General features: G+C 35.7%; 1 protein-coding gene across 3 annotated transcripts in view; it reads right to left on the minus strand.

The window, feature by feature from the left end:
* CSMD1 (CUB and Sushi multiple domains 1) overlaps window positions 1-18840 on the minus strand; it is a 1051612-nt gene that overhangs the window by 936850 nt on the left and 95922 nt on the right. The window lies entirely within an intron of this gene.

Below are 18840 nucleotides of genomic sequence, written 5' to 3' on the forward strand. Positions count from 1 at the left end.
TCCTTATACAGTTCATACTGTCTGCATATTGTCTGCAGGATAACTTTTTTGCTTTCTTGTCCCAGTTTGAGTTTTCTCTCATTAGTAAGATCCTTAATAAAAATATGTCAATGAGGAAGGCAGGAGGAAAGAAACAACCAGCCTGTCTGTCAGGGTATTTGGCCTACTTGAAAAGCATTTGGTCAGTCTTTACAATGGCCAAAGGAAACTTTGTAAAGTCCTAACTCTTACCACCAGTAAATAAATCTAAGAATTTTTGGTGAAGATGCAGAATAATATTAAATACTTAATGCACAAAACACTTTAGGTGTGAAAGAAGCAGTGAGATCACCCTTGGCTCTTCTGTCTGGCCAATTGACCAGAATTGTACTTGGAAGTACAAAGAAGAGTATGAAGAGTAGAGTCCATGATAAATTGGACCAGACATAAAAGACTTAACATTGCCTAATAAATAAATGACCCTCAGTAATATGTACAGGAACACACAGTACTCTTCATTAGCACTGAAAATACTGAAAAATGGTTTTCCAAGCACAGTAAGAATTTTTTTATATAGATGTGAACATTAAAACCCATCTGCAAGAGGATGATGGGAGAGACAACTAGCAGTAGTTTGATACAAGCTTCAGAGGGGTAAAAGCCTGAGCGTTTGCTGGGCTAAGAACTCCTCCAGGAAATCCACAAAACCACAGTGACACTAAGCATCACTGTATATGAGCTTGGAACATTGAACATGTGACAAACAGGTCATTTTTCTAAGACTCAAGGAACTTAGAAAGCTATGGGTACAAGGTGCCTCATAAATACTTCACTATTGTATGCAACTTCACTAGGACCCAATCACTTTTTTCCTGTAAATTTGACAGCCTAAGAGACCTGCCTTTGCACTTTCCCTCTAGGCAATATAGCTGCACAGTGGTGATCTCCCCTTGAGCTGGGACTCCCCTCAAGGTTGCTCCCCAAGGCAGAGATACCTTTTGTCAATGATCAAGATTTAGATGAGCCCAGTTTGAGTTCTCTCTGCATTAAAACTGGACTGCATGGGAGATGGCTCTCCCCTTGAGCAGGAATGCCTCTCAAGGTCTGAGATTCCTGAGACCAAGAGAACCTTTCTTACCTAAGGTGGTAAGATCTCTTACTTGCAAAAGACCCATGATAAGTGACTGATAGCATGATGATTTAATACTAATGAAATTGATACTCAATATTATTTTTTATAAAATTTATAGAGATAATTCCACTGGGCATAAACCATTGTCCAAATCTGAGATTAAGACTAGACCTAGCCTCACACAGGCTTCATCAGAAGCTGTCATGGTTTAACCCGTCAACAGCCAAACACTATGCTGCTACTTGCTCACTTCCCTACCGATTGGATCAGGGAGAGAATCAGAAACATAAAAACCAGAAAAAAACAAATAAAAACCATGCACTCAAGAAAAGCAAAACAAGGAATCAGTTCCCTGCTTCCCATGGGCAGGGAGGTCCAGGAGCCATCTCCAGGAGAGCAGGGTCCCAGCATGTGTAGTGGTACTTGGGAAGACAAATGCCATCACTTCAAGTGTCCCTCCCTTTTTTCTTCTTCTCCCTACTTTATCTACTGATCACAATATCATATGGTCTAGAATATCCCTTTGGTCAGTTTAGGTTACCTGTTCTGGCTGTGTCTCGTTCCAGCCTCCCATTCCCCCAATGTGGCACTATGAAAAGCAGAAAAGGCCTTGGCCCTGTGTAAGCCCTGCTCAGCAATAACAAAAACATCTCTGTATTATCAACCCTGTGCTCAGCACAGATCCAAAACACAGCCTCATACCCACCACTGTAAATTCCAGCCAAAACCAGCACAGAAGTTTAGAAAGCAAGGAGTCCACTCTGAATCTCATGACTCAGAGGGAGGCTCTCCTTTACCCTTTTATGTCTCCGGTCTCTGTGTAAATCACTGTAGCTTGATTGTAACTTGTTTTTCTTTTGTATGTTTCTTCCATGTAGTAAGTAATAAAGTGAACCTGTGCCATCAAACTTTGTTAAGTCACACCTTTACAATACCAAACCGACCACTTTTCCTAATACCTTTAATTTAATAAAAGTGATACTTTGAATGATATAAATCACAAATTGGACAGGACAGGATCCTAAATCATGATCCATGACAAATTAGTATGACAGCAAACAATAGTCTTTATTGCATGTCTGTTTCACTCTGCAATTCCCTGTGGACAAAAGCCTGACAAGCTTGTTTACATGAACAGAACAGGAACTTCTCCCTGTGTTGAATGTCTGATGTGTAACAAGGTCTCAGAAAAATTAAAACATTAAGCCTGTATTTCACTTCTGTCCAAGTCACTGATATAAATCTGTGTTATTTGCAGATTTGAGTATGTGTTGTACAATGTGGCAAGAGCTCTGAAACTGAAGTTGCTAACATAAAATTCAAGTTTATCCTATATTTATATTTGCATAACTGTTGTCTGCAAGCACACTCATGCACTTGGGTCAGAAATTCCATAGTGGCCCAGGAACCCACTGCTAAGTGAGACATCCAACTGAATTGAAATATCACCTTACTCTAACCAAGGTGACTGACTGAGCTCCGGCCTCCTTCACAGCAATATATATGAGTATTTAGCAGTGGAATCCCTAGGTGGGAATTCCATACACTTCCCAAAGCATCTCCTGATATTTATATACCAATTTGAACATTTCAATGTGTACATTAACATACTGCATAGGACATCTAACTATTCTAGATGCTTCCCAGGCAGGTCCTGCTGTAAAACTGGCCAAGCTGAACACAGTTTCCTTTAAATATTCAAATAATTCCTACAGATACAAAAACAGTTGCATAAGACAGTCTTTTGTGCAGTTATTTTGTATAACATTTGAAATAACTAATAACAATGATTTGTGTATATAATGGTCACCTAGAATCATGGTCAAGCAAAATTGTAGGAATTTAGCAGAATAGTTTCTAATGCCGTTGAAGAAACCCAGTCAAAGACCCCTGCAATGGAGACTCCTACAGTCATTCAGCAACAAATGACACTGTTTGAGAGAGAGAAGCCCCATGCGAAATTCCCAAATGGTTTATTTTGTTTTTTTAAAATAGTCACTCTCTTTTTGAATGTCGGTGTAACATTGACAGGGTACACAGGTGTATATGACAAACTTAAATTTTTTCTTGTAACTGAAAGAAAAATCCATGCTTTTTCAGCCTGATCTAAATTCTCCCTTTTCCAAATATCTCACTAAAAATCCATGCTTTTTCAGCCTGATCTAAATTCTCCCTTTTCCAAATATCTCACTAAGTACATCCTCCCACAGAGTTTCAGCAAGTATGAAAGTGGTGGAGCAGCCTAGCATCTAGCAGTAGCACTGCTATCAGAATACAATGTTCACAGCACTGCTACAAAGTAAGCTGTAATTATTGAAGTGCCAGGCTGCCTGTTTTACAGAAGTAAACACAGTTTATAAGTCATACAAAGTAAAGTTCCATTTGAAAGAACAAATAACTGATTTGCAAGTCAAGTCCAGCAAATTATTGTTCAAAACTATCTTTGCTTTTTCACTACTAGACTACCACCTTACACTGCCAATTGTTGCCTTTTCAGTCTGCCTGAATTAATAAAAAACCAGTCAGTTACTATCAGTTACTGCCCATTGTCAAATCTCAAGTCAGATCTACAAATTGTATCCAGTAGAGCAATAATGAAAACTCCCTCAGAACATGGTCGAGGCAGGACAGGCAGATCAATTTCTTTCAGCTAAAAAGAACATTTTTTCTGAGTTGCACTGGTTGTTGTGTCTCATTCTTGCACTTGTAATTAAATGGATTACCATAGCTAGTTTGGCAAAGAAATTGTTTCTTGCATCTTATTAGAAGAGCTAGATGGATGGGATAGAGAAAAATAATAGGACCGGAACTCCTTCAGCTAACTAATAGGATTACTTGGATTTATCAACTTTTGTCTCCTTAGCAGTATCAGGGCTTTTTTATTAGACACCTTGTTCCTGTCTGTTTTCCCCTCTGGCATGCAGTATTATCTTGTCCTACTGATTTAAGTTGAAATAAAATTGTAATTAATTCAGGTCTAGGTAGGAAAGGTTTAATGATATTACCATTACATAGCTATCATAAAATTATAGAATGGTTGGGATTGGAAGGGACCTTTAAAAGTCATCTAGTCCAACTATCTGCAATAAGCAGGGACATCTTCAACATGATCACATTGCCCAGAGCCCTGTTCAGCCCAACTTTGAATGATTCCAGGAATGGGGCATTTACAATCTCTTTTGCAATCTGTGCCAGTAATTTACCACTGCAAAAATTCTTCCATTTATCTAGTCTGACTTTCTCCTCTCCTAGGTTAAAGCCATTACTCATTGTCCTAGTCCTATAGACATTATTAGATATATATGCACTTATGAGTCCATGTATGCATACACACACGCACACGCACATATATATATATATATATGAACTAATGGTCCCTTTTTGCCTTAAACTTTTAAATTGCATTTCAATATAAGAGGGAAATGTATTTTCTCTATGAATATTTTATCTTTAACCTTCTAAACCGCACTAGAAACTGCTGATTAGAGACACCCACTATCCATTTTACCCCATTGCTAATGAAAACAAGTCCTTCATTCAAAGCTATTTTTACTGTTAAGATTTGCATAATATAGCTGTGCTCTGACTCAGATTTCTGCAGATGAAGCAACTTTTTCCTTCTTCATAACATTTTCTAATTTGAGGTCTAAACAGCAAGACAATTGAAAAACAGTTTCAAGAACCTAGCTCAATTATTCTTAGCTAGCAGAAATTAATACAACTAATTTACAGAGCTGTAACTCCACTGAGTTTGTAGAAATATTATGGGTTCTCATAAAATTCCCTTTAATTAAATCTCCTTATTCTTAAATGCCAATGAAACTTCTATTCAAGATAACATATCTGTTATTCTCATGTACATATTTAAATTAAATAGCAAACATAGAACACGTCTTAGAAGATCACAATTTGCAGAGAGAAATCAAATCCCTCTTTTAACTGCACAAGTTTTCTCATTACAACATTCATGTTCCAGTCTCCCCAATTTTATTAAAAATGTGATAGCAAGAAAGAGGTTGATGAAATCTTAATTAATCTTAACAGAAATTGAAATAGTAGAAAATCCATGAAGGGAAATTCTGTCAAAAGTTACTAAAATAAAAAATGATATCTTTAGCTCAGGCAGTCCTGAGCAAAAATAGCTAAAAAACTGTCAGGATATGAGAAAATTCTATGTAAATGGTTTCCCATTTCTGTGCTTCTCCCTGAAGATCAGATTTTTGGATCAGCACAACATAGCTATATTATTTCTGCTGTTTGATAATTTAGGGACCTATACACAAATTAGGGAATTGCACATCATAGACAAAGTCCTCACTTTTACATGACCTACAATCCTTTCTCTTCTATGTAAGATTTAATTGTAGTTTCAGTGCAGCTCAGAGAGCAACATAGGCCACAATTTGATTCAATCTATTGTCAGCATTCAACATCTTGTCAGTGACCAGTAAAACTTGTGTATCACTGATCTGTTTGTCAGAAAGAATATGTATTTCCATCACCGTGCCATTTTGTTGAAATTACTAAAATTTAAGTGACAATCTAAATTCAAAAGGTGTTAACCTTTGAATTTGTCAACAAAACCTCATCATTAGTATGGGCTTTACACATTGCTTGATTATAACTTGAAGATATTTTTAAAAACTGTGAAACACAAGAAAAAATATACAGGAAAATTACTTATTAAAAATTCCATTATTTGACAAAATGTTACAGATAGTTTTATCAAGAGTTCAAATTTTAGTAAATATTGATCCTCCAGTACAACTGGAGGATCAATATTTAAACCCAGAGTATCTGAACAGAAGCAGTATTAAATCAGAATGCAAAAAAGAATAATAATGAGAAACCAAGCAAACTGCCTGACTCCATCTCATCACTTGTATCTTTTTCTTCTGTTTTGAAATAAGGTTGTCAGTTCTTCAGATGTGATCTCTTCAGTACACTTTTTTGAACAGTTAGTGGGATTTGGGAAGTTCTTCAATCTGCACAGAAATGTTCTACAGTAACTGCTGCTGGCATACTAACTGAAGGCAGCTCAAGACATGTATTTTTTAAAATTAACTTCCTTCAGATACTAAACTGACAGATATGTAAATAATCTGAAACAGTAGTGCTGTGGTATATAATGTTTCATCAGAAAAGTAAAACCTGTTGGACTACTGCACTAAAAAAACTACAAGATAATGTCTTTACTGAGTGTCTAGAAAGAAAGAGGGATAGAACTGCTCAGATGGACTAACACTTAGCCACTATCTGCACTAATTATTAGAACAATGATTTTAATATTAATCCTGTAGATGGAAAGTATATAATTTGTAGCAATTACACTGCATATTTAAGAGCTATTATCTTTACTGATTAAACAATTTCTTCTGGAAGCATTGTTTTGAGGAGCCACATAAAATATCAGTGCATCACCTACTCAAGTGCAAAATTTCTGCAAAAAGACTGAATTAAGCAAAGAAGCATCTGCAACAAAGGCAGAACTATCCCCTTGGAAGTTGTCCTTTATCTGGTCTGGTGGTCAAGGAACAACAAGCAGCTTAGCATTAAAGGGAAAAGAGGGAAAATATTTTTCAAAAGGAAAAGAGGGAAAATAGTGCACAGGGAAACTATTTTTCAAAAGATGAAAACTATTGAGAAGAGAGTGATGCTTTTTTCTCACTTATTTTCTGTAAAATAAAGAAACATACAGTAACTAGCCACAACCTTCGTGTTGATAAGATGGAACACAGTTGTGAATACACATGAAAAACCAGAAAAGAAATATGACATTTAAGATTAACAAGGCTTTTAGCAATTTATAATTTATTATCTTTTATTTTAAAGTCTGAGCAAGTATATATTACTTGAGACCCACAACATGCTCACTGGTTTTGGCTACATGTGTCACAAAAATATGTCAGGTGGTGACCTCTCCGTCATGTTTAATCTTATTTTTAAGTCTTACATTTGAAGGAGGCTTTTTATTATCATTACCTTTAGCAGAATTATTCTAAATCATAATTTTACTCAGTGTATACTGAAATTATCTGAAGCCACAGGTTAGGAAAATTGACTTTTTATTTAATCAAAAAGTATCAACTATTGCAAAAATTCTTATTACTGTCTTTATATTCTTAATTACTACTTAACACTTTGATATGTCTGGTAATTAAGCTGTTCTGATATAATACTTGTTCAGTTCAGTTCTACACAAGAAAACACATGGTTGTTTGCAAACTTACAATCAGTCCACATGTTTTAGCTCCTAAAACTATTCTAAAAGAGGAATATGACTTAAAGACTTTAAAAAACTTAAAATGTATTTTTAAATAATCATGGTGACTTCTAAAATATAATTAGTTTTGAATTTTTCAGTATTACAGCACAGGATTAGTTGAAACCAGTGATGCCTTTTTAAAATTCATTTATTCATTTTATTTATTGACTGTTTTTTAATATCTGGTTACTTGAAATTACTACACCAAGAATGAGCAAAGACAAAAATTTGTAAATTATACAATAAAAACTCAATAAAACCATCAACATATCTAAAGAGTTCTGAAAATTCCCTGGCAACTAAAAAGTCCCTCCCCCAGTTCGAAAGATTCAATAAAGATATTAATTTACAAGTTTTGGCCCTGTATCATCAAGAATTAAGATAATTTATGTTTCTTAGCATTATGAGCTTCTGGGCCTTCTGTCATAGTTACCTGTGTGAAAGGGAAGTTGCTCAAGATTGCTGTACTTTTTTTTTTCTTTGCTAGTATGAGCTTAATAAGAATTTAAACAGTTTTAGTACTAACTGCTACTAGATCAAGCTGAACATTAAACACATGGAACACAATTGTAAAAGAAATCCTTACCTGCTCATCATTGAAGGATTCCTGTTGAATCCAGTTATGATGCACATGTGCTATAACTGATAATGAGAATGAAGAGGCTCTTCAGTAACACAGTCTTCTGATTATAGTAGAAAAAAGTACAAAGGAGTACAAGGGCAATTTTGCTCTGTAAGATATCAGTGACTATGAGCTTGGTCATTGCCAAATTAAGAATGTCTGTATTGAAAACTGCAATGTGGAAATTACTTGAAAGAACTTGTGTATTATAAATAGCTCTTTAAATCCAGTGTGAATTCTTTTACTCTTTACAGTAGAAGATAGATTTGTAATTTTGCTGATCTATAATAGCCACTTTTAAATTGCTAGAATAGACTGGATTCTGGAAGATTTTCAAGTTTTACTGCAGCTTTTCATAATAAATAATGTTTTGACTGTCATCTCTTAGGATATTTCTTAGCATGTTCAAAGGACACAACCAAACACACACAAAAAAAATCAGGAAACAAAGCTTTTACATTCAGAAACTGCCAGAGAAATAAATATCTGTATGTTGTTTTTCTACATAGAAACCATTTCAAATCATTAAGTAGTTATTATTACTTCAAACGTTGACACAGTTCCTGAAGCCAGAACTTAAATGAACACTGCTTTTTTTATGTTCATAAGCTAAAACTGTGTTATTTCTTGATTCTGTTATTTGCAAGATCTGCAAGCATTTATTACTGTGTTATACAAATAAATATCTACAACTACTTTAGACAGGCTGTTGAGAAAACAGCAACATAATTTGGACTAATAGGGAAAGACATGATAGAGGGGAAAAAAAGGCCTAAACTAGAACAGACACTTTGAATATGAGGGGGAAAAACAATCCTCTATGGATTAACTTGATAATATTTAAAGCAGGCTAGATCTTCCTTTCCATGGAAAGAGAAATATAGTACAGATGGAACTGAGCAAAATCACATTAAAAACTCCTTGGATTTTATGGCTGATTCTCCTCCCCAGCAGAAGCAGAACTAAGGTGCTTTTGCACAGACAGAGAACTGGAAGAATTCTAGGAAAATATATATGGAGATAAACTGTGTAAATGTCTTTCAAGCCTCCAGTTTTAAGAGGGTTCCAGAAATTGCAGACATTTGTTTTCAAGATTGCTATAGATGTGGCAGCTGTAGTTGGTGTAATGTCATCACTCACTGGGCAGATCTGAAAGCTGCTGTTTTGACCAGTAACACAACACTCAAGAACCAAAAGTACAATCTATGATGCTTTGACAAAGAGAGACAAGGTTCAAATGAAATTAGTTCATTTCAGTATTGGTACAGGGGCAAACTGGTAATGAAAAATACCCAAGAAATTATATGCATATATCTATCTGTGGCCTTCTCAGACAGTGTATATAGAAAGACATTCAATAGCAAGACATAAGTATTAATTAATCAATAAAAATATTATCCCAACTGGAAATATGCTTTTTAATTTAAGTGGAGTAGCAAGAAAGAGAAAGAAAAAAACACGAGTATTCTTCCATATCACCTGAAGCTTTATGTACTGATTTAGTCAGCATATGTGTGTAATAAAACTGCACAATAGTTGGTGTTTTTTCATGTATACAAATACATGAATCAATATATATTATATACATCAATGCCCAATGCCTTTTGGAATACTCTGACAGAGACTAAAAGACAAAGCACATAAGAAGTAAATGATGTGTATCAGTTAAAAAAATAACAGATACTTAATTTCTTTGATGGTTCTTACCTTTCATTCCATCTTCTTACCTTATAACTTCTTCTTTCAAATGCCAGATATTGCTACCCTGGTGTTGTGGGGTGACTTTATGATACTAGTACCCCCATTCACCTCTTTAGCCCAGAAGTCAGTTTTGCACCTCTATGACTGATTCTGAGAGTGAAGGATGGGGGGAAGAAGTGTGGAGTTTGTTATCAGAGACTGCACATGCTCCCCCACATCTTTCTCCTGGACTGTGTTATCTGCAGCACAGACAGACAGCAGGACAGAGCTCTCCATTGCTTTTTAGTTGGTTTTAGCTAGCTGAGGCAGAGAAGTTCCCTGGACTGTGTTTTTTCTTTTTCTTGGAACTGTTTGAACCTGCTCTGGACTGAACGCCCAGAAGAGCAGTGGCAGCTCACACCTGCGGCCTGGGTCTGGGCTGCAGCATTTTCAGAGCTGGAAGGACTGATAAGAGACTGAGTGAGCCGAGCTACAACCCACCAAGGGGACTTGCTGAGCTTGTCATCTCTGAGGACTGGCTAGAGGCTTTATTGCTTAATATTGTTCAATTTTGTGCTGGTGAATGCTTTGCCTGTTAAATAAACAAGTTTGTTTTTTTTTCACTTTTCTCCAAGAAAATCTTATCCTGAACCAGTTGGGGGAGGAGTTGCTTGAATTTGCTTTTTAAAGGAACCCCTTTGGAGGTTTTCTCCCAAATTTGCCCTAAATTACCAGGACACCTGATAATCAACAAAAAAATAAAAACCAGAAAGATGTCTCTGACATAAGGAAAAATTACTTCCAAACACAAGTTTATAGAATGAAATTAAGCACTCAATAAATTTTATGTTAGTTGTCTAAGCATTAGTGTTTAAGATCAAGGTGATTAACTCATTGATTATAGAAGGAGCTCTCCATGGCTACCTTGATCCAAAAGTTTCAGTGGATACCTAAGAAAAATACTGAGGATAATGTAGAGGAATAGGAGAATGATCCTCACATCATAACTGATCAAAAAAATGATATGCTCCAAGACTGAGTCTTAGTCCTAGTCTTTAGGACTTTTCTTTACAGGCAAAGAAAACTGTACTTCAAAACAGCATTTAAGTGTCACCTAAAGGCTATTCAAATCCAAATATTTTCTTCACATGCACAAAACTTCACTAAGCAAATGAACTCAGAACCAGAAGTTAGACTATATGACTACAAATTACACACTGCAGCCAAAAAGACTGTTAATGAATGAACAACATAAGTATATTTTTAAATATGCTTCAAAATAAGTGGAGATGTGGTACTGAGTTCTGCACTGACAGCTCACGGAGAATAGCAAGTCTGCTTAAGATTCACTACTAGATTCAATACTAGATTCACTGCCATTAAATGAAAATTAAACTTATGGAGCATTATTACTATCACAATAAATTCCAGTGTTGATAGAGAAAAGCTTTTGCACATTCTCAGAAAATCTTAAAGATGTAAAGTTTGTAAACACAGATGCTTTTGGATGGCTTTTCTTGTACCAAATGTTGCCTCTCCCTGACAATGCACAGCAAGTTGTGAAGTTCTTTAGGCTATATTCCCATTGACACAAAAGTGATTGTCTTAAATCCCAACGTACTGATGCAGAACGTTCAACACCTCCATAAGGAGCTGCTCCTGTTTATTTCTTTTCAATAGTCCTTTTTGCTTTTTCACCATTTTCCTGTTTCATCAGACAAAACCCCTGATGCTATTCATAGTACAGGTCCACAAGTGACTGTGATAGCACATGATCAGTGAGCTGAAGGACACAAGTAAACATTTCTATGCAAGGCAAATTAGGACTTTAGTCCTTTATATTATGAGTGCAAACAGCTAGAATATTGCAGGTTAAATTTTGCCAAGAGGTATAACCTTCAGCAGGGAAAGGCAAAGATTCAAGGCAGCTATCAGGCTTTGCCTGAGCTTCTTCTGTGAGGAGAAAACACATTTTTCTCCTGATTTTCTCATGTGCCCTGACAGAAAGGCAAGTTGGTAGCAATTTAGAGAAACATTTCCGGGCACTTCTGAGATTTAGTATCTCCTTTGGAGGTGAAAAATACTATTTTTGAAGGCAGTGTTTGATAAAAGCATGCAAACTGCATTAAAACTTCATCCTATTGTTCACTGTGGGAGCCAAAAATTGATGGGCAAAAGTGAAAATACTGTTTAATAAAACCCTTGATAAATATATGCTTTACTGGAACAGACCTCTTAAGGATAGCAGATCTGCTGAAATACACATCTTCCTTTGTAAAGTTGAGTAGGCTTGTGCATGTTGGGTAGACTAAACTAAAACCATACAATATACAGCTGGCATCAGTGTCAGTGTTCTCTGGAGCTCTCAATGACTAAAACATCACTGAGGAAAGTTACCACTCAGATCTGCCTAATGCAGTAATACATGTGTAAAAACAAATTGCTGAGCAGTAGTAGGGTACTACAGAAAGCCTTTTAAGTACTGATATGTTTTTGATAAAGGCAAATCAGTATATGTTTCCACATATATGACTGGACTGTGCTGGTATAATCTATGATTTCATTTTGCAAAATCCTTCATCTCAGTCACCTTGTAGATATGCTAACCCATAAACTGCATGCAAGGGTTAATGTATATCAAATTAATAGATCAGTAACTTTATTCTCATAAGGAATGTCAATCTATACAAATGACAAAGTAAAAACTGCTGATGGCATACATAACGTAGCAGCAGGTTTGCTGTACCATGACACATTCTAAACATACCTACGGGACCAGCTGCAGAGAAACTATGCCTGGTAGGCTCCTGTGTCTGCCCACATACCTGTTTTCCATTGCTCGTGCTTTCCCCCATCAATCCAAGCATTCTTGCTCTCAACAAAACTCATCATCCTCACAGATAAACACTTATATATGAAATTCAAATGGTTTATTTGGAAAATCCTTCTCTAGACTGAACGCTGCTGTTTTCAGCACAGCTCACACATATAGCTGCAGAAGCTAACTACACCAAAATGTATGCCTTGAACTATAACTAGCTCTTTCCTCTTATCTTTTTCCTTCTTCTCTATTTTATTATAGCAGAGGGAAATAATAGTAATTCCACATGAATAAACAATATCTGATTTCCCTATCAGCTTCATAAATAATACTACTTTATTTTGTTTGTGCTACAAATACATTTCTACACAGTCATATACAGACAGACAGATTAACAAATTTCCAAAATTCCTATATTTCCAGACAGATTAACAAACTATATATAAAGCAGGCAAAAAATTGACCCTTTTTATTCAACTACTCATATAAGAATACTTGAATCCTATATATGTTTTTTTTTCTGTCAGCTTTTAATATTTTTCTACATTACTAGGTGGAGGAACTCAAGAAACAGTAACTGAATCACATGAGATTGTAGCACATGTACCCTCTGCCGAATGATAGTGGCTCACACTGTAGCACAATATTATTAGAAGGTTGTCTCTATCATGGAGTGAAAATCATTCTGGCTCCCATCCAAACTTTAATAGAGACTTTAACCTTCCAGACAGCACTGACCACTGTTAGCAAGATACAGCCTACTGGAGCTCCTCATAATTTATACATATAAAGTTGTGCAGTCACTTTCAGGAAGTGAAGATCCCAAGGCTATTTCTCATGGAAAGAGAGTACACTGACAATTCGTATAGAAAGCAGAATGAAGAACACTCAAAGTCTTCCTCAGGAAGCATGTAGACTATACATGGAATCCCAGTAGAACAGCAAAAGACCTAAACTGACATTACTCAGAAGTAAATCATTGATATTATTCACTAATGACACAGAAATTATATTCAGAAAGGGATGATTTTCCCCATTCTGGCCAGTACAGCAGAAGTCTATGATTCTTATAATATTCATCATAAGACAAAATTGATTCAAAAGCTATTACTAGCTATAATAATGTGACATTTCTGCTTCTACAACTGCATAAGGTGGAGGTCAATCTCTTCTCCCAGGTAACAAGTGATAGGACAAAAGGAAATGGTCTCAAGTTCCACTAGGGGAAGATTGTATATTAGGAAAATTTTCTTCACTGAAATAGTGTTCAGGTGTTGAAACAGGCTGCCCAAAGAAGTAGTTGGGTCACCATCATCTGGAAGAGTCCAAAAAACATGGATGTGGTACCTGGAGATATGGTTTAGTGCTGACCATATTTGTGCTAGGTTAAAGATTGGACTCAATCTTAGAGGGATTTTCCAACCTCAATGATTCTACGATATTCAGTGATGTTTTGACCCTGCCACGTAACCTTTCATGAGAACATATCACTTGCTCATTATCAAAGTCTTTTCTTCATAGACAAGAACCAGGTTAGACTAGGCCTTCAAATTTACATAGCAGCCAGAAAAACACTTTTTCTAGTACCTTGCAAAGGACCTTAGGACTTCAATATTCAACTGGGAAGTGTTAAATATTGAGCCAGAATAATGAGTCTGTGAATTTCAGAAAACTCCTGGGAGTGAGCTGACACTGAATGGTGCTGCCAAAGTGCAAATTGCTTCAGATCAGGGTACTGTACATGTAAAAGAACATCCATCATAGTGGGCATGTTAACAAATGGTAGTAGAGCTGAAAGGGCTGTATAAATACCCTGACAGTTTTCTGGCTAATAAAACACAAAAATAACTGAACTATGGCTTTAAAGGCTATGCAAAAAGTTAAGGTATGGAATCAAGGAGGAGTATTTCTTTCCATATCAACTGCTAGTTAGAGTAGTAATTTCAATAGTCTACACTACTATATACATAAGGTGGATCTGACAATATGTGTTTTCCTTCCAGATTTGCTGGAAAACACCCAGGAGACTGGAAGCTCACTAGGTACTGGGACTCTAAGGGGAACATTACCTTTAACAATTTCTGCCCCTGATTCTAGAAATTCAGCATGACTAAGAGGAAAATTTGAATATGAAGATATCCTAAAAATCTGAAAAACACTTGTAGTATTTCTGGAAGAGGTTAGCATGCATATTTTCTCTGTGGGGAATGATGGTTTCTTTAATAAAAAATAGAAGGTTTTTTAGAGCAGAGGTCATATCAGCATTAGATATCTGACAGTAGGGATGAACATTCCCATGCAAGACTGCCTAGAACCAACCTTCAGGCTGCGAGCTCCTTGAAGCAAAGTCTCTTTTGTACTGTGTACAGCACTGAACAGTCTGAGTTCATCAAAAAGCAATAAACTAAATCATATCCTAAAAAAACACTAATAGTATATGTATAATACATGGACTATCACATGTATTAACAGATCTAAGGAACATTCTATTGCTACAGCATTATCTGCTTGGAAACCTATACTGGCAGAAAAGAAAAGATAAATATGAAAATTTCACATATTTTGATGTTGAGCTATAGCCAAAATCTTCATAGCACAATATGACTGAGAGAGAAGGTGCAGAATTTTACAGAGATTTCACATTTAAAAGCTTAAATAGTTATAAAATTTCTACACAGCTGGACAAAATGTAATGGAATAGAGATTAAAGTTTTCTTTCAGTGAGGTACACTTTATCTTTATGTGTAAATGGGATAAATACAGCTAACACAGCTGTCTTCTCACTGCCTTTTTCACATCTTTGACAGAAGTGCTTATCTCATTGCAAGAGTGGTATAAACAGATGAACAGCTCAGATGCTCCCGCCCCTGCTGGTTTTTTTTGTTGTTTTTTTTTTTAAATTTTTGATTAGCTAACACACTAGAGGTCATTTGCAGAAGGAAGGCATGTGGAAGTTATCATATATTTTAGGCTTATGTAGGATTTCTGCACCCTAAATTCTTAAAAACCTTCAAAGCTTCCATTATTCATTCTGGCTGTGGAATCCCAGATATGATTTTCTTAGACCACTTGAAGATAGGACATAAAATAAATCAAAAAGAGGTTCTTTCCTGTAAAACAAGTACATAGAACACATGAGATGAACATAACTAGTTTTTGTTTAAGAAGGAAATTGTGTCTTAAGGAGATGTAGATATATGACATGCATTCATCCATTTCCCTTAGAGTAGCTGATTATGAGAAGTCAAAAGCCTGTCTTATTAGCCCCTTAGGATGCATACAATATTGCTTCTACCACCTTAAAACAAAACCATATATTTTTCTGACAATACTCATTGCATGGTAAGTCTTTTTAAAGAAATGTATTCTTCCCATCAAACTTGGCCCCAGCACTATCAAACCATAAAGAAAAAAAAAAAAAAAAAAAACCTACCTGTTTTCCCTCAAATTAAGGTCAGGTTTGGATATTTACACAACTTCTTCGATACTTAAGAAGAAAACACTTTATTTTTTTCCCTGCAGGGCATGGAGTAGTAAAATTACAGACAAAAATCTCTGTTGATGAAATCAGAAATTGTCATTGTCCCATTGGTATTCCTATGAATGTGAAAAAGTTTCTAAGAGTTGCAGTTATATCAGAATAGGGAACCAATAAATGCTTCTGATCACTGCATCTAGCAAATAGTTGCACCAGAAGCACTACTGTTTACATATGTATTCCATATATATATATATATATGTATGTATGTATGTATTTATGTATGTATTAGCATTCAGCTTCTTTTAAAAATGAAGTAAAAACTGAACAGGTACTAACTAACTCACTGGATAGTTCTGAAGAATTTTTTCTAGAATTTCTTTCCTCAAACCCTTCCTTTTCTATCTCTTTTCTCTCCATACCAGTACTACCATAGGTTTCCACCTAATCAAGTTTTTCTCTACTGCATACAGATTTAAAGCACAGTACAAGGTTGTCCTAGGTCTGGCTAGCATGAGTTAGCTTTATTCAGTACAGAACAAGAGAAAATCACAGCTCAAAATAGCCAGATTTTTAAATTTCACTTGTAGAGTCTGCTTTCAGCAAGCTAGAGGGCTTAAAAGGATTCATTACCCCCAAGCTGTGCCACACATTGCATCACGGAGTGCTATCCTCCCACCTTCAACTCACAGCCCACATGATTCAGAGCCATCACTGCAGGGATGCATCAGCACTTAGGTAATTTAAAAGTTCTAATTTAACTGTCTTAATGCTTAGACAGAAGTCAGCTTAAGTCAAATACCTCCTTTCCAGGATTTTCTGCCATGCTGACTCTCTGTTTCTTTCCATTAGGAATTGCATTTTTAACCACATCCAGGATCTTGGCTTCAACTTTTCTCTGATATTCACCTCTCTTCTGAGACAAGTCAGGAACTCTGGATGCAGCATAGTCAGAAACAGATCTCCCATTTTCTTGTGCAATGGTACTTAATTTCATTTGGGTATAGCATTTTTAGCAATACAGAAAATGCTACAATCACAAAGAGATAATATGCTAACCTTATGAAAGACATTCTGAAAAAAAGAAAGGGAACATCTCATTCTTGATGACGTCTTCCTTTATTGATATTCTATATGAGAAGTCATATAAAATTGGTTCAATGAAACCTTAGGATGGTGAAAGTATCATTAAATCTACTCCTTCCAAAACATTTTAGCATTTCCTGTAGCCTTTTTGTTTTTATTTTAATTTTTCTGTTAGAGTAGAACAGGTCTCAAACTTTCCAGTATATTATTTTTCTGTGAATATATATTTCTATTTTTTTATTTTTGGCCTCAGTCAAACAGCTGAGCCTCTAATTATAAATACTGATAAATTGCCTCCAAATGGGCAAATGGAAGTACATATGCCAGATTTTCCGAATTAGCTGATAAGCTTATGAATCAGCATCCAAATCTCAGATGAACAGCCTGCTGTAGTTTCCTGATGCTTTAATGCATTGGATTTTCGCATTGCAAAGCAGCAGATGAGTAAGTGAGAATTCATTTACAGTTCTTTGAGATCTGCATCAGATACCATACATTATTCCTATGTATTTCTATAGGCATGGTGAGATCAGTAGAGAAGAACTCCACCTTTCCAAGTACAAAATAAGTCCTGGCTCTTCCCCTTAGTAGACTCCTACTTCACTTTCACAACTTTTTTATATGGTGAGCTCTCCTCCAATTTAAAAAAATTCACAGTGATAAGCCAATGTTACTTATCTTTTAAAATGCTGATGGAACTGACACATAGATGGATGTTAAGCAGCTCATCCAAGCTCATGTTTACTAAAAATCACATCAAAGTGTGTCAAGGAAGAAATATCTCACCTCCAGTAAGTAATAAAAACCACAGTCCCTCTACTGAGTATGATCTATGAGTATTTGATCAGTGACAAATACAGAGTGGTCTTTTAAGTAGCAAAACCATATATGGCTGGTTTACCCATTTGGACTTGGGAGTAGGGAAAAGAATGGAAGGCAGAAAGAAGTTCATGCTCCACAGGAGACGATTGCTTGTCTACTGTAAGAGACATAATAAAATTCCATTATAATTTCATGGCTCACATGCAGCAAGTCTCAGTTCACCTGCCAGTGAATAGGAACCTTATTTTGCAAGCCTTTCCCATCACGATGGGCTTTTTTCTCTCTTCAGTTTGTGGGCTTAAATAATCGGTCCCAGCTTGCAGAATTCCGATTAGTTTTTCATGAAGATGTGTTTCAGTTACTGTCTGTAATTGCAGCCCTTCAGTGTATGAGATAGTGCAGCAACATAATTTTCTACTTTGAGAAGAAACAGAGTAAGAAAATAGCTTTCTAGGGAACTTTCCTCTCCAATAAGTAGTAGCGATTACACCATTAACATTGTCTCCAAGTGCAGGGTCAAAGTTTTGCCTCAGTTATAAAGTATCTTACAATAGAAGACCAATAATTTTGTTTCAATGGTGAAAATTTATATAATTCTTTACTTTCCCAAATCATACAATTTGTGACAAACATAAATATTTTTTTGCACTGTAACTTTGCTAGAAATTTTTTCATAAATGATTGTGCTTAATGTACTGTACAGATGAAATACAGTACAGCAATATCTTCATGGTAGGATGAAAAGTTCTATAGCCATTATGGATTTGCAGTACATAATCATAAGAAAAAATGCATTCAGTATTTTCTGCAAATGGCTAAAGAAACCAGCAAAAACCTCTTTACTTTGATAGGTATTATTTATTAACATGACACTTCAGTAACAATTAAGTGAATAATGCACATCTTTAAATGCTTTCTTTCCACTGGGGTATTAAAATGTAGATGAAAGAAAAGA

This window comes from Lonchura striata, chromosome 3 (assembly GCF_050655825.1).
Source record: "Lonchura striata isolate lonStrDom1 chromosome 3, ASM5065582v1, whole genome shotgun sequence".
Taxonomy (NCBI): domain Eukaryota; kingdom Metazoa; phylum Chordata; class Aves; order Passeriformes; family Estrildidae; genus Lonchura; species Lonchura striata.